This window comes from Lycorma delicatula, chromosome 12, assembly GCF_047948215.1.
Source record: "Lycorma delicatula isolate Av1 chromosome 12, ASM4794821v1, whole genome shotgun sequence".
Classification (NCBI taxonomy): domain Eukaryota; kingdom Metazoa; phylum Arthropoda; class Insecta; order Hemiptera; family Fulgoridae; genus Lycorma; species Lycorma delicatula.
The window spans coordinates 40,694,010-40,717,534 of record NC_134466.1 but is presented as its reverse complement, the minus strand read 5'-3'; the positions used below and the strand labels follow the sequence as shown (position 1 = coordinate 40,717,534).

The window sequence follows — 23,525 nt, the reverse complement described above, 5'->3', positions numbered from 1 at the left end:
TCTCCTGATTTATCCCCTCGTAACGTTTTCTTGAGAGGATATCTAAAGGATGCATACAAAACTCATTCTCACACTGTTTCCAGATTGATAGATTTGTAGATGCAATTCCTCAACAATTGTTACATGTGTTTAAGAGCGTGCAACGTCGTATTCAATTGTGTGAATCGCGTAATGGAGGCCATTTTCAACAACTATTTTAACTTGCTCATTTTCCCATAAGTTTGTGTCACTTTTGAACACTGCACTTATATATAAATATATATATATATATATATATATACGAGGTGCGACAATAAAGTAATGAGACTGATTTTTCTTTGCAACATGTGGCAACCCTGAAGCTTGCGTAGGCACACCATCTTTGACCTTGGTCTATAAGCTACTTCTAGTCCAATCGGCACATTGATGCAACTGCTCAGCCGTGAGTTGTGCTGTAATAAGTGAACACGTGTTTGTGCCTCTCGTCACAGAAATATATCCGCAAAATATTGCACAACGGTATGCCATTTCTTTTTGTGTTAAATCGAGTGAAAACGCGACGAAAACTTACGGTAAGCTTCAGAAGGCTTTTGGAGAGAAGGTTATGTCAAGAGCTCAAGTTTTTCGGTGGCATAAAATTTTTAGTGAAGGCAGAACGAATGTTGAAGGTGAAGACCGCAGTGGACGACCATCAACATCACGGACAGATGTCAACTTGACCAGGGTGCGTGAAATCGTACTATCTGTTCGAAGATTATCCGTGAAAATGATTGCAGAAGAACTCAACATCAATCGAGAAACGGTTCGTCTAATATTAACTGAAGATCTTGGTACGAGAAAGATTTGTGCAAAAATGGTCCCCAAAAATCTCACACAACAACAGCGAGAAACTCGGAAAAATGTGGCAGCCGATCTGTTAGAGCAAACGGAAATCAATCCAGATTTGTTGAGCCGTGTTATCACTGGTGATGAAGGTTGGTTTTTTCAATACGATCCAGAGACAAAACGCCAAAGTTCGCAATGGTGCTCAAAGGGATCACCCAGACCGAAAAAAGCTCGCATTTCAAAGTCAAAAGTGAAATGCAAGCTTGTGTGCTTCTTCTATTCCAAGGGAATTGTTCATAAAGAGTGGGTGCCTCCTGGACAAACAGTTAACCAATATTTCTACAAAGAAATTTTAGAAAGACTTCGTAAACGAGATCTTCGTGTCCGTGCCAACATTGCTGATAATTGGATTCTGCATCACGATAATACGCCATCCCATACTGCTGTCAGTACAGCAATTTTTAACCTCAAAACAAATTTCAGTACTACCACTGCCACCTTATTCACCAGATATCGCTCCGTGCGACTTTTATCTTTTTCCAAGAGTCAAAATGGCGGTCAAGGGACACCATTTTCAAACAACACAAGATGTACAAAGAGCTGTGACGAGGGACACAAACACGTGTTCACTTATTACAGCACAACTCACGACTAAGCAGTTGTATCAATGTGCCGCTTGGACTAGAAGTAGCTTATAGACCAAGGTTAATAATGATGTGCCTACGCAAGCTGCAGGGTTGCCACATCTTGCAAAGAAAAATCAGTCTCATTACTTTATTGTCGTACCTCATATGTATAAGATTTTTTGTTCGGTCTTTTGGACGCAAATCTTAACCGATTTTGACGAAACGTGATCGCATTGTGTAAACCTATTGGGAATAGAGCCATGATTTCCAAGCGAATCTGTTCACAGGAGCCGTAGTTAGAGGCAAAAAGCAGGATTTTTAGGTATATATTTAGCTTTTTTTCGTTTTATTGAACGCAATTTTTATCCGATGTTGATGAAACATAGTAGGATGATGTAAACCTATTAGAAATGGAACCCTATTGATTTTCAAGCGAATTGGATCACATTAACCGCGGTTAGAGGCAAAAAACTGGGTTTTTAGATACTTTTTCTTGTTGAAGGGTGACATTAAAACCAGAAAATTAGATTTTTGCGAGCCCTAATGGTCCCAAAACTTCACGTTTATAGCTAAAATCAAATTTTACGAGCACCTTCAGGTGTGAGCTGGTTTCACAATGATTTAAATTCAAAATATCATGTTTTAAGACAAGATCAGACCTTTGAGAGCACCGGCAGATGCGAGTTAGTTTCTTTATAATACTTAAGTTTCCCAAAAATCCAAAATGTGATCTGGTATAAAGAAATAGAATAGGTGATCAAAAAAACAGTTTTGAAGTTTTAGTCGTTTTGGATCTGTTTTGGGTCAATTTGAACCTTTAATTTTTTTGTGACTAAGGCTCAAAAACTACACAAATTATTGGTAACAGTATCAAAGTGTATTGTTGGCAGGTAACAATGTAAGCAATTAAATCTGTCACAACTTGACAACTATGTGAAAATTAGGAAGGAAAAACACAACTATACAAGTATTATGGATTTATTGGAACAGTAAACAACAATACACAACGAGATAGATGATGCTGAGCACACCTTTTTTGAGTGCAATACGTGGGACACACTTAGACATAGTAAGGCACTCACAGGTATAAGTCCAGAGACAACAATTGAATACATGCTAAGAAGCGAGTTAAACTGGAATAATATTACTAGTTTCGACAAGTCGTACTACAGAAATACTCCGATGAGAGAAGACAAGGTGTTGGCTAGAATAGGACTGGGTGGACAGCCTTGCTGGTGAGGTCCAACATGCTGCGGTGTGTTGGCACTGATGAGCCACCAAGGACTCCATGGGTAACAGTCAGGTAACAGCAAACTGAATACCGAAAAGACCCGGCACCACGTCACGATACACTAGGTATGGCGTGGTGTCCAAAAGGGCAATACTCTCAAAAAGAGCTAACCGGTAAGCCGACCTGCCATGCCGGTATATAGCCGGTAGGTGGCGAGGCCTATTTAAGTTTAAAGACACTCCCCTGGGTGGCGTAATACCAACAAGTCGGCCCAGGAGAGCTGAGAGAAAAAAAAAGTACACAACACCTCGCAGTATTATAAAAAAAACAAAACACATGATACTAACATAACTTGAAATTTAAAAAAAAACCGAAAGATAGCTAAAACATGGAAAGGAAATTATTTTGATAAAGAATGTTGCAGTGCACCATCCTTTCTTTCTTATCTAAAACCGGAAATCCGCCCTTCTGATTCACTTAATGAGATAGATTTTTTTTTATATGAGGGTTGTTTTGTAAATTTATATATTCATGTTTTAAATAAAAATAAAATTTTTGTTTAAATTTTTTTTTAATCAGAAAAGTTTAAACTAGCCGTTTTCAATTCGACTGTAAATTTTAACTTTTGAATTTAAAATTAAAAAAAATCTCTTGAACCATTTATTTTTAAGACCAGGTTAACAAATTCGAATTTAAAAAAAAAAATTGAAAAGTTTTTTTGTTTTTATATTTAAGTTTTAGTACTGATGATGATTGTTTAAAATTTAAAATGCGCATTTAATTTTCATTTCTATTTTTAAAAGCGGTTTTAAAACTTACGCTTAGTCATCTTATTCCTAATATTTGTCTGCGTTTTTAAAATGTAATAAGAGTATATTACACAAAATGAAAATAATAAAGAATGCTTTTCATCATAAATGAAAAATTATTAAGGAAAATAGATAAAATAGTAATAATAAAAATACTCGTACAGTCTTAAGTTGTTGTTCTTTGTATGATCTTAAATACCATACAAGGTAGGACAATTGAGATGATTGTTGGAAAAATACCACTTACATTTTTCAATTCTTTTTCATTAGCAAATAATGAAAAGCAGAAAATCTTTTCCTTTACTCTTATTTTTCAATGTTTTTCTTTCATCTTCTATTTAGAACGTTAAAATAAGATTCTAATACAACACTGATTCAACTACATTTTTCTTTCTATCCATATATGTCGGTTCGAAAATTCAGTTTATAGAAAATCTCAGTTAAGAAGTTTGGAATTTGGTAACAAATATTTATTGAACATACCGTGAAATATTGAACACGCGTGACCTACAAAGAAACAAAGAAACTTTCAGGACATATACTGGTGAAAATAATGGAAAAAATTCATATAAACAGTTCTGGAAATGCTCTGTTTTCGAGTTACAACTAGTGAAAAATTTCGCCCGCATTTCAAATCTTATAATAAAAAGAAGGTTTAATGTAATTTTTGGAACCCAAATTAAGGAGAAAAGTTGATCGTTTCTTATGTAATTTAATCTGAGAAATAGGATAAACAGATAACTCCAGTAGTTTTTTAAATATCCGACGTAAAACACAAAATTTGGTGTCGAAAAACAAATTTCTTTTTAGATTTGTAGTAAAGTAGTTTTGTTAAATGGCTATTAAATGCGGAAGAAAGTTTAGGTAACAAAACTTGTTTAGAATTTAATGCTGAGAAAATTACTCTAAATACAGCCAATAAAAAAAAAGTAAATAATAACTTTCAAACATCTGTTTTTTATTGAAGAAAACTAAACGAAAAACAGACAGAAAATCGTGTTATTTTTTTCTTTACTTAATAAACATTCTTTATTTTTTAAAAAATACCGATAATTACTGAAAATAATTAAAAATAAATACAAAATTTATTAAAGAAATATTATAGTTGTGTATATTCAATAATTTATTAAAACAAAATAATTGCGTAAAAAATTAAATTGAAATATATATTTCTTTAAAAATTTGATTGTGTAGGTTGGCAATGCTAACAGCTAGTCAACAATAAAAATGTTCTACTTCGTTTGAATTTGTTGTCATAAATTATCATACAGATAAAGGAAATGTAATGTTATCATATCGTAGTGCAAAAATACCGTTCAATTTTTAACTAGGAATATCGGGATATAATTTTTGTTTATGAATTTTGTAACGGAAATTCTGAAGTTGCTCAACGTGACTATAAGTGATTCCAGGAAGATGGACTCCAAATACGAAAATATTTTCTTGGCGCATCAGCATTTACAAGCAAAAGGGTCATTTCCGACGTGTTCGTTCTCTGTTGAACGCCAAGTAAATCATCATGTGATTCAGCATATTCACTGTAGCACAGGCACTAGTACAAGGCGAATTTCATGTCGCATTGGTTTATCAAAAAATAAAGTGTGGTGCACCCTATGGAAAGAAAAATCTTTATCCTTTCCGTCTGCTGAAGGTTCAAAATTTTCTGCCAACAGATTACCCGCAGCAGTTAAACTTCTGTCATTGACTTCTAGACAACGATGATAAGGTAAATTCAATTTTATTTACTGATGAAGCCACTTTTACGAGATACGGAGTCTTCAATTCTAAAAATAGTCATTTATGGAGCGAAGACAGTCCATATGGTACTGTGGAAACTGATTTCCAACATAGATTTAACATTAATGTTTGGTGTGGCGTTATTTATTTACAAAATTCTGAGATCATTTGTTTTCAATGAAAACGTTACGGTAGAATCTGCATATTAAATTTCTTTAAAAATAATTTTCCGGCTCTATTGGAGGATGTACCTTTACAAACTAGATTACAAATGATTTTCTAGCACGATGATGCAACACCACATTTTTCTTTAGTAGCTAGAAATCATTTGAATGTCAATTTCTTAAACTGGATTGAATGTGGTAGACCTATTAATTGACCACTACGACTTAACGCCACTAGATTACTTGATTTAGGCCCAAACGAAAATGATAGTATACCAACAAAAGATTAATACTGAAGAAGAGTTATTCATTAAAATAACGAAATTCTACTGAATATTTTACGTAACGGTCCTGAGATTATACGAAAAGCCACCGGAAATATTTTACATCTGGTAGAATGTTGTGTACATTGTGGAGAAAGGAATTTCGACTATTTAATGTAATTGAGGATACTGCATCTTAGCAGTGTTTTGCTAAGTGCATACTAAGTTTTAAATTTAAAAAACTTAACCAACAAAGAAACGGTTTTATTTTTTCCCATAAGTTTTTTCGAAAGTGCATTTTGAACTAGTACATGCTAAAAATCTATTTTACGTCTAGAGTTGGCTTGTAGTACACATCAGTTAGATTGTAATATTTAAAAATTGGTACGGATAGTTAAAACTACTAATATGTCCAAATAAAATACATTCCTAAAATTTTATTAAAACAAGTTGCCGTCTAATATTTTTGCAGACTGAGTACAGATTGAAATAAGCAAAGCCACTGAAGCTTTTAATAACATTAAATTTAGTAAATCACATACGAGTAATAGCTTTCTGAAGAAGTCGATATTGATTCAGACAATCTATATAGATAATATTAAATTTGGTAAAAGAAGTTCTAGGTTAGTTATTTATAACTAGCAGACCCGGAAATGCTTCGCTATTGCTAGATTTGAGTATATATGTATATATCTTATATAAAAGAGAATGTTCTGACTGATTCACTGACTCATAATCAACGTAAAACCAAAACTATTATAGGTAGAGACTTGAAAATTTCAGGGTACCTTCGTATCTTTAAGTAGGCGTGCACTAAGAAAGGATTTTGCGAAATTTTGATTTTAAGGGGTTCAAAGCGATAAAAAATTAAATTTCGTGTTAAATTAAAAATTTAATTTCCAACAGCATTATCTGTTGGACGTAAAAGCAACTAAATATTTTACGACTCCATTGCAATGTTTTCGATATGTGTGTCCGCTATAGACTAAAAAACTACTGAACCGATTTACGCGTGGTGAAGAAGGGAGAAAGGGAAAAATCGAAAAATGGTAAAGCGAAGAAGGTAAAAAGGGAGGAAGGGGAAAATGGAAAAAAGAAAGATGGAGAAATGGGAAAACGGGGAAATTAGGAAGAGGAAAGGGAAACGAGTGAAAACGGAAAGGGAGAGCGAAGCGAGCAATGACCGTCTGATCTTGCGGGAAGCGCAAGTAACCATAGAGCGCGGGCGAAGCCACGATGGGGATGCTAGATTTGGGATTGTAATACATTTTTTGTTTACCTTTATTGGGCTTTTATATTGAACTATTTTAATTCATTCATAAAATGGATTGGTCTAACACTGTTCAATTTTCTTATCTTCCTTTTTTTGTTTTCCTTTATTTAAGTTTAGGACAGCAATTCATTGTTTATCGTATATTCCTTCAGTATTTTTCATAAAAATTTTTATTTACCGTTTTATCAGGATTTAATGAAAATCTAAATTTAATATTGTAATTGTATAGCGATTGTAAATAAAAGCACTAAAAAAATAAAATATTATAGGTTGTAAAAAGTAAAATTGTTAATGAAATAATACTATCCACGAGCTTTTTATTATTATTATTATTATTATTATTATTATTATTATGAAACAAGTAATTAAAGTTTAAATACGTAGATAAATTACACCAATCAACTGAAATTGATATTGCAACATTATTTTAATTACCTTTATGATACGGGTATTGTAACTTTTAAAAGAAAAATAATATAGTTTATAAATCTGGATATATATCATTAAATAATTTCAGATTATTTAACAAAATATCATTTATTTTTTCAATAATATCTGTTATTGAGCTCACTAATGCTGCTTTACTGAATAAAATTTTAAATGGTTTAAACAATATCTCAATTATTTATAAAAGAAACATTTCAATCACGTTATTGAACGTAATGTGAAAGTAAAACGCAATAAAAACATTTCTATTCTATTTTTCCTCGTTTAATTTCACGATTTTTAAATATTTTGCAATTTTGATTATAAATATTTTAAAAAATAAGAGTGTTATAAAAAATGAGGAAGTCTTTTCTGTTATGCGCCCCGGACTCTTTTTTTATGCATTATTTATGAATTTTTGTTGTTTTTTTTTCCATATATTCTCAGAGTTTGGAATCTACGACCATCAAAATACAACATTAACACTTTTCCATTCGGATATTTCGAGTTTACAGTAAAGCCAAGACAAGTTTTAACTAGTAGCTATCTCACTCGTAACTTTAGCTTTTAATTAAGCACCTTTCCTCGTTAGGAAATAAGTTAATGTAAGTTAAAATAATAACTTATTTTAACTTAATGGATATCTAATAGCCAGTCTGCGTGGCGCGAATGATAGCATCTCGGCCTTTAATCCGGAGGTTCCGGGTTCGAATCCCGGTCAGGCATGGCATTTTCACACACGCTACAAATCATTCATCTCATCCTCTGAAGCAGTACATGACGGTGGGCCCGGAGGTTAATCTAAATGGATAATCGATAATATTTTCAGTATCGATTTACTTTTATCGAAATAGTTGTGTTTTAAAATCTGCTACGGTATTGAATGAATGAGTTACGGTAGTCAAATTTATAAAATTTACTTTATAATTATTATTACTGTTGTTATTTATAAACAATAAATATTTCTTTAAAAACAATAAAAATTTCTTTATAAACAATAAAGAAAAAAATGTATGATTTTTTGACTGGCAATATGTTCAATTATGTAAGCGTGTTATTTCTTTTTGCTCTTATTTGTTGGTGTTGCTTCTTCTTACTCATTGTTTATAAACATTTTTAAAAAAATTCATATGATTTGTTGACGGGCAGTATGTTTGATCATGTAAGGATGTTCTCAGCTAAGGGAAACGCGCACGCGCACACATACAAATGGCCTTTAGTAGGATAAGATTAACGAAGTACAAATTTTCACTTAGCATTTTGTAATTTGTAGATCATCCAAAAGCAGACTTGCTGTACGGAAAAAATTAACTAACAATCTACTTTTAAAAATTACGCTACACTTATAACATATTTTATACACTTAATTAATTAAACTTAACCTAAAACATATTTCAAATAAAGAAACATTATTATGCTGGCACATTAACCCGTATTTTGTCGCGCTCTGATGCATTGCTCGTTAAATGTTTTGTTAGGTTAATAGATGCTTATTAATAATATACATGATTTTTGACCCTCAGGTATGTTTGTTTATCGATTTATGAAATGTTGCTGAAAAGCAACTTCAACAGGAAAGAGTGTCTTAATTAACATAAACTGGTTTAGCGTAATATTTTTATTTTTATTTTTACGAATCTAAATAAAAACTGAGCAGAAAATAAATTTTAGTACAATATAAATGAAATCTTTACATTTTATTTCAGTATACAATGAATATATTAAAATTATTTTTTATGGTTACAATAAAACATTTTGGATGAAGTCCAACTTTACTCTTATTATACGAAAATACCGTTGTACTTTTAAAATTATCGGCAGGCGGATTCTTCTATTATTTATATTTTTCTTCAGGAAGATGTTTGTCAACTGAGTGTCGCTGAATTGTTGCAGTTGAAAATATTGTTTGTAGTCAAAATTTTTGCATTTGTGAAACAGCAATTTTTTCCACGTTATTTACCTTTAATGATAATTATGCGATAACTACATGTTGAAATGAGTCACTCGACTTGTTCTTTGTAGATGTTCTTTGTAGATGTTAAAGCTTCCACGAATTCACTAAAGCTACATCAAGAATGTTTGAAAACAGTGACCACCAACATTTTTTTTTCCTTTCATTGTTATTCGATAGTTGCTGATACCATTATCCAGTCAATCAACCCTACCCGTATAGCGGTTTTATTGTATGATGAGATATGGCTGTTGGATTGACATTTTCATTTGTTTTTTACCTTAGAATATCTTTGAAGATTATTCAGAGGTTCATTAGACTGAAAGTTTGTAATGAGAGTAACATTACAATAAAAAAAATCTGATGTAGACACCACATGAGTTCCTTGCACGCTTATTAAATTAGATATACAATTATTTTTTTTTTAATGAAAAGTACATAAAATTTTATTTTATTAATAACTTCTGATATTTTCTCTTTTTTTTTATTGAATTATTTTTTAACGTAATTTTTTTTACAATCGTAGATTAATAATTATTAATAAATCAATGTATTTAAATAACAAAAGGTAAAAAAATGGAGATGAAGTCTGATTCAAATCGATTTGCCTTCCCCTTGTAAGATTCAAATATTTCATCACATAAAGTTTTTTTGGCTATAACTCTGTAACCAATGAAAATAATTACCACTTATAATAATCGAGCTTATTACTGCACTAAACGTAAGTCCAAAATCCAAATTTTTTGGATTTTGGGCTTTTTTGGACACGTTTGGTTCAGTGGATTACAATCAAAATAGGAGATGCGCAACTACATGTTACAACAGTCCTAAATTCAAAATTTCAACATCCTACGGCTAATCGTTTTTTAGTTATATACGTACAAACGTCACGCCGGAACTAGTCAAAATGGATTCAGGAATGGTCAAAATGGATATTTCCGTTGAAATCTGAAAACCGAAATTTTTGGCGATCCCAATACTTTTTTTACTTCTTGCAAGGAAGCATACACAACATTTTCTCCGATTGTAGAATAAAATATTTTCTTTAAAATATATCTTTCTAATCCAGATATTGTTGGAAATTCCTGTAACCCCATAAGTAAGTAATACTTATAGTTATCCCAAAAAAGTTTTCCCGATCGTAAATTGTATTCTATTAAAGGAAAAATGACCTTTAAAAGTTTAAAATAAGAGCGTTTGCTAAAATAAAAAACCAAAAAATTAACATATAACGTCAAATAACCTCCTAAATATATATAAGGTCGATTTATCGATGTAATACTAATTAAATTGTAGCACTAAGGACTCTTTTAATCCAACTCTTAGCCACCATATCTATATATATATATATATGGTTAGTTTTTGGTTGAAATTAATAAAATATATTAACTTGGTACATGTATGGTATGATACGTTCATACTATAACTTCAAGAACAAGGATCATCGCAATTTACGGGTCTTGACTAAACGAAGCTGCATGTACTAAACTCCTTTGGAGAGCTTTACTTCTAATTTATTTAATTTGGAAATTACTTCTAATTTATGCAAATTGAGTTGCTTGCTTATGCATACCCATACACACGCATACTTTCTTACATAGACTTATACACAAGTTCATTCAAACAAACGCATCTTCACTAGTTTTGACAATGAACACGATTTTATAAGTTTTACAAAGTGAGAAACGAAATATTAGTTCAAAGATTTATTTATGAAAACTAACTACAATTCCATCTTTCGCTTGTTACTATGTGTCGATTACATATATATATATATACTATCCTATAAAGAGAGAGAGGGTTTTTGTTTGTTCGGTGTAAATAAAAAACTACTCGCTCAACCGCAACGAAATTTTTACCCGTGTTCCGTGGTATAACTGAGAAGGTTTTTAGTTATATTTCTTCTCGAAAAATCTCATAAAAATAATATATGTATATATATATATATATATATATATATATATATATATATATATATATATATATCGTATATCAACCAGATGAAGAAACATGGTGTGTTGGTTTGTTTGCTCTATGTGCTCACATTTTTACTTCCTTGTATGTATGAAGTAAAGAAAGTATTATGATCACGAAAAATTTCGGTTTTCTGATTTCAACGGAAATAATCATTTTGACAAGTTTCGGCGTAACTTCTGTATGAACTTACGTGTGTATGTGCGTACATATGTATGTCGCATAACTCAAAAACGATTAGCCGTATAGGATGTTGAAATTTTGGATTTAGGACTGTTGTAACCCCTTTTGATTGTAATCGACTGAACCAAAAGTGTCCAAAAAAAGCCAAAGTCCAAAAAATTTTGGATTTTGTACTTTTTCTTAATTGCCGTAATAAGCCTTCATTGAGAGATTTTCAACGATGTATCATAAGTGGTACTTATTTTCATTGGTTCCAGAGTTATAGCCAAATAAGATTTTAATTAATGAAATATTTGGATTTTACAAGGGGAAGGCACATCGGTTCGAATCAGACTTCATCTGCTTTTCTTTTTAACTTTTTTTTTTATTTTAAATATATTGATTTATTAATATCTGATTGTACAAAAATGTTCGATGAATATAATTCAGTAAGTACATTAAAAAAAAAAAAAAAAATGTGAAAATATATCAGAAGTTATTGATGAAATAAAATTTTATGTACTTTTAATTTAAAAAAAAAGTGTATGTAATTTAATAGGCGTACAAGAAAGTCCTGTAGGGCGCACATAAGAACTTTATTTTGAATGGAGCGAGGTTTCCGAATCGTTCGGAATGAAGCGTTAAGATGCAAGTTATTGAAAAACAACCCACTAATCTGATCAAATTTTTGTTTGCTGTATATGCTCACAATTTTATTTTCAATGAAGCGCTTCTTAGAAAAGTGCAAAAAAGTAGCCAACTATATTTGCTTGGTTTATTTCTTTGGAAAATTAACTTTTTTGTGTTGATTAAGTAAATAATTTTATTAAGCAAATTAATTAAATTAAACAAATTTATTTAAATTCTTTTTATTATTTTTTCATTGCTGTTGCAAATTTAAAAAAAATAATTTTAAAACGTTTGTTGTAAAAGTTTATTTTGTTATTTGTACGCTAAATTCATGATCGTTATTTAGTTACAATTTGCAAAAAAAAATTAACAAAATCAGATTTGCCGGTTGAAGCACAAACTTTAATGAATTGAATTAATGAACTTGAGCTGTAAGTCTCTATCACTGTGTGAGCTGGTTTGATCTGAATGATTCGAATCAATCGAATGAGTAATAATAATATTACAAAAATAATAGAATTAAATTTACGTTAATTAAAATAATATTAAATAAATTTAAAAATATTATGTTTAACAGTAATTGGCTTCCTGTGGGGACTTCGTGTGAGCCTAGAGTGGTGTGATGCGGGTACCTCGTTTGAGGCTAGACCGATCATTACCATCAACTGGTTACCCACGAGGTGTCCTTGGGGCACTGTTTTGGGAGGTGTAATGTTATAATATCTAAACAAATAATCGTCCGATTTTCAAAATTCAAACGGGTATTTGTTAGTAGGTTGAAGACTAACTTTTGCATTAATCCGCTACACTCTATCTAACAGATCACGGTTATTCGAAAATGTATATATATTTAAAGTTTGTCTGTTTGTTTGTTATCGCATCACGCGAGAACCAACCAATTGCTTTCAAACTTTCATAATAAATTCTTGTTATCCATGGAAAGGTAAGTCTCTGAATTGTACAAAGGGCTTTGAGAAATAAAGTGTGACAAAAAACAAAACTTATGGTTATGGTATTGCATTAAAACCTGGATACTAGTGAGGAAAGTCGGGTGTATGTAACTGAGATGCAGTTCTTAAAAGTGTTTGAGGAATTTCAGAAACTAAATAGAATTCGTAATAATTTTATTAGAGAGGAACTGCAAATGTTAGCAATTAATGAGACAATTAATTGTATAAAATGTTCTAAAAACAGCATATTGAAGAATGAGAAAGAGGAGAATATCTGAACAGCCTGTATTATAAGCAGCTTGGTAAGTGTGATATAGGTTGACCTCTGGGAAGATAATATCAGTCAATTTAGTAGTTTGGGAACGGCAACAGGCAGTAAGACTTGTCCATGGATTTAAGAAAACAAAATTAAATTTTTTGATATATTATATGGAATGATAAACGAAGAATGACTTTTAGGACATGTTCTACTGGTGAAAACGAAGACAAAAAATCTTAACGCATCATTTGCGAGTGTCAGCTGGCGAAACATTTAACCCCGATTTCTGAGCTGTTGTTAAAATTAAGCCAGAGTATAGTACTTAGGATTCAATTTAATTGGTAAATTTAGGTTTTTTTTAAAGAAATCTCACATGAAAATTTGAAAAAAAAATACTATAGGTCTCAGAATTGTATTTTTAGTAGATTTCAGGAAATTTTGGGTGAAAGACAAAATATTGGGGTCAAAAACACACTATTTTATGTTTGGTGTAAGTTAAGTTTGTTAAATGGGAAATGACACAGAAAGGTTTTAAACAAAACTTGTAGAGAATTTTATTCTGATTAAAATGGTATGAATAAAACTTCAGAGAAACTATATTCTGTCGCCGAATGGCTCGACAGCACCTTAAACCCTTATGGCAGCTCTGAATTGAGTTTTCTGAAGTGATGGCCCTGAAAAGGGTCGTTTGTAGATTTTGCAAGGTAGCCCTAAGAAGAGCTGTTGGGTCTGGAAGCTGGTTTCCGGCAATATCGGCTGGGCTGTAGTCAAGGAGTTGCGGTTCATCCATTGGAATCGGATCGTGCTTCCCCTCAGGAACAGTTGGGTTTCCACTACAGGATGGCAGTGGTGAACCCAGAGCCCTGTAGGGTCGGCGTCGGCTGTTCTCTCTGGACGGTGCTCAAGCTGCGTTTGAAATCCGGCAAGCTGGAGCAAGAAGAGAGCGGTCGCGCCCAGCGGCTTCTTCGGCAGGCCGGCGAGGCCTGCTGTTCCGGCGGGAATGTTGACATCCGCCAGATGGTTCCATGTTGGGCCGGCCAGGAAACTTCTTCTCTTGTTGAAGTCAGCGACGGAATGCTTTCGCCGGAACGGAACAGAACTCAAGGATAGCGGGAGATTTAAATATCTCTCTACTAATCGCAGAATCTGGAAAAAAGTCTCTTGTTGTATCTTTCTTTTATCGAGTGGGTAATTATTTAATGGACTTGCTGGCATCGGTCTTTTATAGGCGCCTGTGAGTGAAGGAGCTGCATCGCCGCTGTGGTGGGAGAGTTGCGCGATCATCCCAACCTCCGTAGGGGAAGACCTTGTGACGATTCCGGTCGCCACACCAGTCCCCCTCCGTTCCTGGCCCTGATGAGCTTTAACGGAGGTCGTCTTTTTGACCCTCTAACTGATTACATCCTACAGTCACCAGCCAGGCGTAGTTGCGCGATCAGCTGGCTTGGAGAGGAGGAACGTGCGTGCAGGCGTGTAGGTGGATTGCATGTCCTTCCAACATCTACCGGCTAGCATCGCGCTTGCCGATAGTAAGCACGGCATGTGGCAACAATGCACATGTAAGAATTTCGAAGTTTATAAAACAATACATATCAAAATTAAAATCAAAACATTTTAATTGGATTTTACACTAAATTTGTTTCTGTAAGCCTTATTCATATAAATTTACTAAGAATTAAATTCTCTACTAGTTTTGTCTAAAACGTTTTTGCGTTCTTACCCACTTAAACAAATTTATTTTATACTCCAAACATAAAGTTGTATGTCTTTCGACCCCCAATCTTTTGTCTTTTACCCCAAATTTCTCAAAGACTGCTAAAAATACAGTTTAATATATTTTTTTTTTTATTTTTCAGGTCAGAATTTGTACAAAACCACTCCTCAGAAGGCGCAGAAATTAGGGCAAAATGTTTTGCCAGCTGATACTTGCTAACGAAGCGTTTCCGAACCAGTAGAACATGTCCTGAAAATTTGTTACATTCTTCTGAATCACTCTGCATAAACTCCCGAACTATTTGAATAATTCATTATTATAACTTCTATAGTTACTTTGTAGTATCCTGCTAAACATTTTTGTTTTATTTGAAGTTTTTCTCAGGATTATAAAGCAAGAGAAAGGAGCTTATCCAGATGGTTAGTATAATATATTAAAAATGCAATAATTTTATAAGTAATACGGTTAGTTGTCACCCTTAAATATATATTTACAAAGAGTAATACCTCCTCCTTTATAAAATTTATATCTAAGGTAGAAAAAACGAGAACACTGAATCAGAATGCGTAGAAATGTTTTAAATAATGCAAGCTTATTCAATGCATTGTTCATCGATTTTATAAATTTCCATCTTCTTTGAAATCATTGTTAATATAAATTTATATGGCTATTGTTTCCCCGACTACTTCACAGCCAAAAACATAGAAATGTTCCATAAAAAGTGTTTTACAAAGGATCTAATAAAAAAAATTTTAAGAAAGCGAAATCAGGATGGTAGGGAAGTTTGGGTATCATAGACCAACCTGTGAAATTTCCACTTAGATGTGGAGGGAGGCTATAGACAGTAAAAAGTGGAATATCCTGACTTCTCTTTCTAATAGCATTCATAAGGTGTTTTTAATATTTTACTTATTAAGCACACTGTTTATATTTGTATCTAATTCAAGGAAATCAGTCAAAATAGTGACTTTTCCAGAAGATTTATACCATCACTTTCTCAAAGGATCGAGTTGATTTCCCTTTTTTTCAGTCGTTGTGAAGAAGTACAATGATTTTCTATTGGCACAAATTTTTATTTTTCTAAGACATGTAGAAATACCTTCCCCGTTAAAACATTAGAGAGAATCCTTCATCCTCCCATTCTTAACAGTCCAGAACGAAATAACTCACCGGGTTGGTCTAGTGGTGAACTCGTCATCGCTGATTTCAAAGTCGAGAGTTCTAAGGTTAAAATCCTAGTAAAGGCAGTTACTTTTATACGGATTTGAATGCTAGATCGCTGACACCAGTGTTCTTTGGTGGTTGGGTTTTAATTAACTACACGTCTCAGGAATGGTTTACCTGAGGCCGTATAAGACTACACTTCATTTACACTCATACATATCATCCTCTGAAGTAATACCTTAAGGTGGTTCCGGAACTAAACAGAAAAAGAAAGTCCAGAATGAAGTTTCTGGCACGCGTCCATTATTTTCTTCCGTTGTTCACTTTTTAGTATCTTGATCCACTTTGAAAATAAAAGATCAGCAGTAATCAGTGTTGTTTTCATAGCGGTAGGATCTCAATAAATTGCATCACGTAAGGACGATCACCAGATGAAACGGTCATTCATTCGTTGTCTGTTCATATCATTAAAATTGCTGGTTTCTTTAATTGCGTGAAACTGAATTTTTCTCTTTCGATATTTTTAGCTATTCATCTTTAAACATGTTTTATTTGGAGTGTGATATTCTTTGAAGTTGAAACATGGACGAAGAGAAAAGCAGACAGAAAACGAATTGAGGCTTTTGAGTGGGTGTGGCGCAGAATGATAAATGTCAGATGGCAGCACCGTGTAACAAATTAAGAGGTGTTGAAGAGAATTGGAGAGAACAAGAAAATGCTAAATGTGATTGAATAGAGGGAAAGTAACTGGCTAGAACATTGTAAAAGAAAAAGGTGTTTATTAGTGGATTCGATAGAAGGCTTGGTAAATGGAAAGAAAAGAAGAGGAAGGAAGAGATTTCAAATGATGAATGGGATTATGGAAAAGGGGAAATATGTTGAAACAAAGATTAGTTAGTAATAGAATGAGGTGGAGAGCAGCAGCCGTGACAGGACCTGCCTTAATGACAGAACACTATGAATGAATGAATCTTAAAAACATTACTGATGTCAGTTGTTCGAGTAGCATCTTTGCACACCGCCAGGAGTCCTCTATAGATCTCTAATGTGTGTCTGTCATCTTTTCCAGGAATTCAGTCATTTCTTTCCTACTATATTTAATGTTGTTTATTTATTAATATGAAAAAAAAATTCTTTATACTGGGTAAAATATCTTATTGCACATTAATTAAATCAGTTAAAAATTACAGAAGTTATTATGGAAGAGGTTGTCCTATATATCTTAAAGGACCTCGGAGGAGATTGTCATAGATTGATGGTGAATTCTTCACATATCATTGCTACAGTATAATTAATTTATAATTATATTTATGTTAAAAAAAGATATTGAGTTAATTCTTCAAAGTAAAAATTTGCTACATTGTACAGTGTTTTTTTTTTTTTATAAAACTTTCTTTCATCTTGACCCTCAATGAATCAAAACTTTTGAACGATATAAATAACTTTCCATTAAGTGTTTCGTAAGATATAAAACAAGATTTTTTTTAGTGACGGAATACTGTAATACTTTTTGTAATATTACTATAATAGCCTGTGTACGTGCGCACGCGTGTGAGTGTGAGAGTGTGTATATGTGTGTAAAATTGTCTCGTATGTACGCGGTAGCTGTGGGTAATCGATTGGATTGGAAACATGCATTATTTCCTAATAAATTGGATTATGCCTAAACTTGAAAGTAGATAATTGAATTAACTTGTGTTCCACTTTGTACCAATTTCGTTTTTACTCACGTTAATCGATAAAAACAAATGCAGTAAGGGTTTTTTTAAATCATATTTCAGTAGATTTAAGATAGTAAATATAATTACAAATAATAAGAATGTGATGTATATATAAATTATATCACCACTCCACCGATCTCCGTGGCGGAGTGGTAGCACCTCGTCCGTTCATCCCAGGTTCGAATCCCAGTTAGGCGTGGAATTTTTTCCAGGCTACAAAATTCTATTTCCATACTCCCATGTACAAGTTTCTCTATAAAAATCTTTGGTGAATTAATTCATGAAGAAAAATGTAGAAAGCCCAGTCTTGAGACAATAAAAAAAAATCAACTTAAAAATGCAAGTCGAAATATTATTGTATTTTTTAATAAAGTTGATTAAATCTTAATATTTTCATTATTAGAAACGATTTCAAGAGGTTAATGTTATAACAAAATTTGAAAACTTTTTCTTTCATATCACATCTTCGAAATGAAAGAAGGTATCAGAGTTCTTTTTCAACTACAGTATGGTAAATTAAAGATTTTACAGATAAAATATTTAAAAATTTTAACTTTTTACACGACTACCCAAAAGGGAGTGTAATATATTTAGGATGTATGTATGTTTGTTTCACCGTAGTAGCTCAGCAGCTGAATCGATTTCGATGTATGACCCCGCGTTGGAATCGTTACGTTACCGGGATTGACATGAGCTATATAAATATGTATGCATATAATTATGTAGTAGTAAAGATATTTGCCTGTTAAAACACAAACAAGCTTTAATGAACTGTGAACTGTGAACCTATATCACTGTGTGAGCTGGATTTAAACTGAATGATTCGAATCAATCGAATGAATAATATTACAAAAATATAGATTTAAATTTACGTTAAATAAAACAAAATAATATTAAATAAATTTAAAAAAAATCTGTTTAATAATAATGGGCTTCCCGAGGGGACTGAGTGTGAGGCTAGACTAGCCATCACCATCAATTGGTAACAATTGGGATGCCCCGGGGTGCTGTTTTGGGAGGTGCTCTTATAATATCTCTGCAAACAATCGTCCGATTTTCAAAATTCAAAAGGGGTATTTGTTAGTAGGTTGAAGACTAAATTTTCATGCATCAGGTACATTTTCGTTATAACAATTGACGGTTATTACACGACTGCCCAAAGAGGAGAATAATGTATTTAGGATGTTTATGTAAGTATGTTTGTTCCACCGTAGCAGCTCAACGACTGAACCGATTTAGATGTATGACCCTTCGCCGGCCTCAGTGGCGCGAGGGGTAGCGTCTCGGCCTTTATACGGAGGTCCCGGGTTCGAATCCCAGTCAGGCATGGCATTTCTCACGCTACAAAAGTTGCCTTCATCTCATCATCCTCTGAAGTTTATACCTTTCGAAAGGTATAAAGGTTTACAACGGTGGTCCCGGAGGTTGTATGACCCCGTGTTAGAATCCTTACATTAGCGAAAGTGTCATAGGCTATATTAATATATAAATTTAAAAGAATTTGAAGAAAATTATATTATTTACAAAATTGTCACCCGCATGCTCTTTAATTATCCTATATTATAGAACAATGTCACCATTCTTTTTTTGGCAGTCATGATTTTTAATTTTTAATATTTATCTCTTGTTTAAATAAATAACTTACTATATCTTGATGATTTAATTCACCACAGAATATCTGAAGCTTGTAAGTGGGAATATGCAAATGGAAATTTGTATCTAATTAAAAATGCTATGCTTGACGGGGATTCGAACCTAGGACCCCCCTTCGGATAAAAGGCCGAGACGCTACCACTTCGCTTTAATTAAAGCGAAGTGGTAGCTTTTATTTTGGTAATTTGCTTTAATTTTTTCACAGTAGTAATATTTTCACAACTTAAATCATGAAAATGAATGGTCCATTCATTAAATAATACTATTAGAAGAAAAAATATACGACCTAACCGAATTTTTTAATTTTAAAATGTACTGCAGACATGAAATTACGTAGAATGTGAAAAAACATGTTTTATGGTAATCTCTAACAAAATAACTTTAAAAATGCGCCAAGAAATAAAACAAAATATATTAATATCATTGAATTTAAAAATGTTGTTGATACCAAAGGGTAATCATTTGTAGGTAGTGGTTTTTAATCTGACTTGAACATTTTGAAATTTAAAAATTTTAAAAAAAAAGTATTATTTTTAAATTAGTTATTTTATCAAATTTTATTCTATCTTAATTTAAAAAAAAATCCCTTTCGGCACGGGCGAAGGAGGTATTTTTCACCGATGCTAAGTAGGGGATAAAAACGAATTCCACCTTAAAGAAAAACTTCAAATTTACTCAATACGACAATGGTTGCATGCGAAAAAAGTTTCGCATGTTTATCGTAGACTAGCTCCATCTTCTTAAAATTCCATCAATATTTTGGTCATTCCTTGCTGTAAGGGTTGGTCATATCAAAAATTGTTTTACACAAAAGTTTTAGGTAATGTTTAGAGAACTAACGACCACTTTAAAACGATTCGATACTGTGCCTATTAAGTGAGATATGATTTTTATGTCTTCGAAAACCCATTTTTCATCCCCTACGATTTAATAAGTGATGCGATAACAAGCAAACAGACAAACTTTATATATACAGAGTCATTCACGGAAACCGGATGTTTCTAAAATAATCATAAAAAATTGAATATTTACTTTAAAAAAGTTTTATTGGTACTGAAACACTTGTTAAATCAAAGCATTTGTTACTTACTCATGAACGAAAAATTATGTCCGGCAAGTGATGTCCATTTTGGGCAATACATTGTTGTAGCCTTTTACGGTAACTGGCCTCAATTCGATGCAGCATGCTACATCAATCTGGGTGACGTAATGACGAATTGCGATCTTTAGGTCCTCCAATGTACGCGGTTTATTGCCGTACAGACGCGATTTTAGAAACCCCCACAGAACAAAATCACAACTACTCAAGTCGGGGGACCGAGGGGGCCAAGGAATATCGCCGAATCTGGAAACGATCCGTCCCGAAAGCAAGTTATGGAGAACAGCCATCGTTGCCCTCGCTGTGTGCGCTGTAGCTCCATCCTGCTGGAATATCACATTTTGAAAATCGATTCCCTGGTTTCGTAACTCGGGGATGAAAAACGTATTCAACATCGCAATGTAACGATCAGCTGTTACAATTACGACAGCGTCATTTTCTTCAAAAAAATATGGTCCAATAACACCGATCTTTCCTACTGCACACCAGACAGTCACATTTGGGCTATGAAGTGGTCTCTCGTGAAGCTGATGTGGGTTTCTTTCTGCCTGATATCGGCAATTCTGTTTGTTGACGAAGCCATTCAGATGAAAATGGGCTTCGTCACTCATTAACAATAACAAATTTTCATTTTCTTCAAAAATGGTAAGCATTTGTCGTCAAAATTGTAATCGCTGCGTGAAATCTTGCTCGTTGAACTGCTGCACAATGGCTATCTTGTAAGGATGGAATTGCAGGTATGTATGCAGAATTCGTCTTATAGTACTTGTGCTCATTTGAAGCGCTGCTGAATGCCTCTGAATAGAGCGGCGTGGGCTTCTGACAATGGCTTCCCTTACTCGTTCGGAGTGCTAGCAGTTCGTCGGGGACCCGGTGGTTTTTTCTTCAATATTAAACCACTTGTTCGAAGGTTGTTTACCCATCGCAATATTGTGATACGAGAAGGGACACTTGCATTACGATGGATATTAAACTGACGGCGGAAATCTCGCTGAACAGCAGTTACGGATTCGTCATTTCGCACAAAACTGTCATACGCGTACAGGCGTTGGTCTAGCGTCCACGGCTCCATCTCAACGACTAAAATGTAAATGCTGTGACCAAAGGAAACGTCAGACACTAGCCACGTGCCCCTCCCACCACGAACCCCCGAAAACAACCCACTTCAAAAACATCCGGTTCCCGTGAATGACCCCTGTATATATATATATATATATATATATATATATATACATTTCATAATATCCATGATATGCAACATCGAGAATATACCTGATGCGTGCAAAAGTTAGTCTTCAACCTACTAGCAAACCCCGTTTGAATTTTGAAAATCGGACGATTGTTTGTAGAGATATTATACGAGCACCTCATTGCACTTCCTAAAACAGCGCCCCAGGGATATCCTGTTTGTTATCAGTTGATGGTGACGATTGGTCTAGCCTACCAGGAGGTGCTCTCATACTTCATCACTCTACCTCAAACGCAGTCCTCACGGGAAGCCCGTTATTGTTAAACAACTTTTTTTCTTTTTTAATTTATTTAATATTATTTTATTTAATGTAAATTCAATTTTATTATTTTTGTAATATTATTTTTCGAATCATTTAGTTCAAACCCAGCTGATTGAAACTCACAGTTCATTAATTCAATTCATTAAAGTTTGTGCATCAACCGGCAAATTTCCACTTCTATCTTTTTTTTCAGAGATGAAATATATATAAAAACCTCCTCAGTTATGCCAAGAAACATGGGTAAAAATTTGATCCCGATTAATCGAGTAGTTTCTTTGTTTATCCTGATAAAATAAAAATCCTCTTTCTCTTTATATAGTTGTATAGATTAATACTTTTAGATTCCATTCAAAATTTTTAAAAAAATTAATAAAGATTTTTGTATATAACATTTTTCCTGTAGAAAACTGGTGATGACAAACAAATAATAATTGAAAGGTAAATAAGAATCGTTCTACAAAAAAAATTGAACTTCAGTGAGATGGTTGAATGAAAATAAATTGACCAGTAGATAAAATTTGTATTATATATAGGATGACCTAGAATCTAATTTAAATTCATATTTATTGATCGCATACGATGAATTAAACTAATATTAGTTTAACAATTTATTCTGTGAGGCATAAATAGAATTTTATTAAAAATATTTATTTATTTATGCACGTTTATTATTTTTTTTACTTATAACAACTTAAAATGCCATACAGTTTTATTTAAAATAAAAAATAAATTGTTAATCTATATTCGTTAATCGTTAAACTGACTCAGTTGTATTCACAATACTTCTGTTTAACATAACAAATTTTCCGGAAAACACTTTATATAGTTCTAGCAGCTCGTAAGTAATGAAATAAAGGGGATTCACGCCAAGTTAAACAACAAAAACAGGTGGAAAAAGAGAAAAAGGGTTTATAGATCCATTACAAAATTACATTTATTCAAGAAAAATTTTGTAAATTTATTACTGCTGTAATTTCCCAGAATTTTTATCGAGTGTAAAATTTAAAACCATTTCTTTTTTTTTTTCTTTTTTTATTTGTAATGATTTTAATTTGTAAAAACCATGAAAATTATTTTAGAATAAAATTAGTTCTGTAAATACTATAACAAAATGTATTTAAAAACGTTTTAAATAGTAATAACCGACCTCTGTCGCTGAGTAAATAGCGTCTCAGCATTTCGTGCGGAGGTCTCGGGTTCGAATCCCGGTCAGGCATGGCATCTTTCTATACCAATTTCCACCGGGTTAATGACCTAACTGTTTATAACTCTTTCACAACTGCAAAAAAAAATAATAATAATATAAGAGAAAAAACAGCTGACAACACGGTACAATTGTGGGTTGTTTCCGATGCATCACTTACATACACATACGCACGTAACTTAATTAAAAATATTTATTAT

At 32.8% G+C, this 23,525-nt stretch overlaps 1 protein-coding gene and 1 long non-coding RNA gene across 3 annotated transcripts in view; one reads left to right on the top strand and one right to left on the bottom strand.

Moving 5' to 3' along the window:
• LOC142332967 (uncharacterized) overlaps positions 1-23,525 on the top strand; it is a 211,714-nt gene that overhangs the window by 142,702 nt on the left and 45,487 nt on the right. For both annotated transcript variants that reach the window (XR_012758458.1, XR_012758459.1), the window contains exon 3: positions 15,116-15,392. This is a non-coding gene — a long non-coding RNA (uncharacterized LOC142332967). The remainder of the gene's footprint in view (positions 1-15,115; positions 15,393-23,525) is intronic.
• The window catches only part of LOC142332966 (uncharacterized), a 233,063-nt gene that overhangs the window by 187,531 nt on the left and 22,007 nt on the right, over positions 1-23,525 (bottom strand). The gene's annotated exons all lie outside the window — the stretch shown is intronic.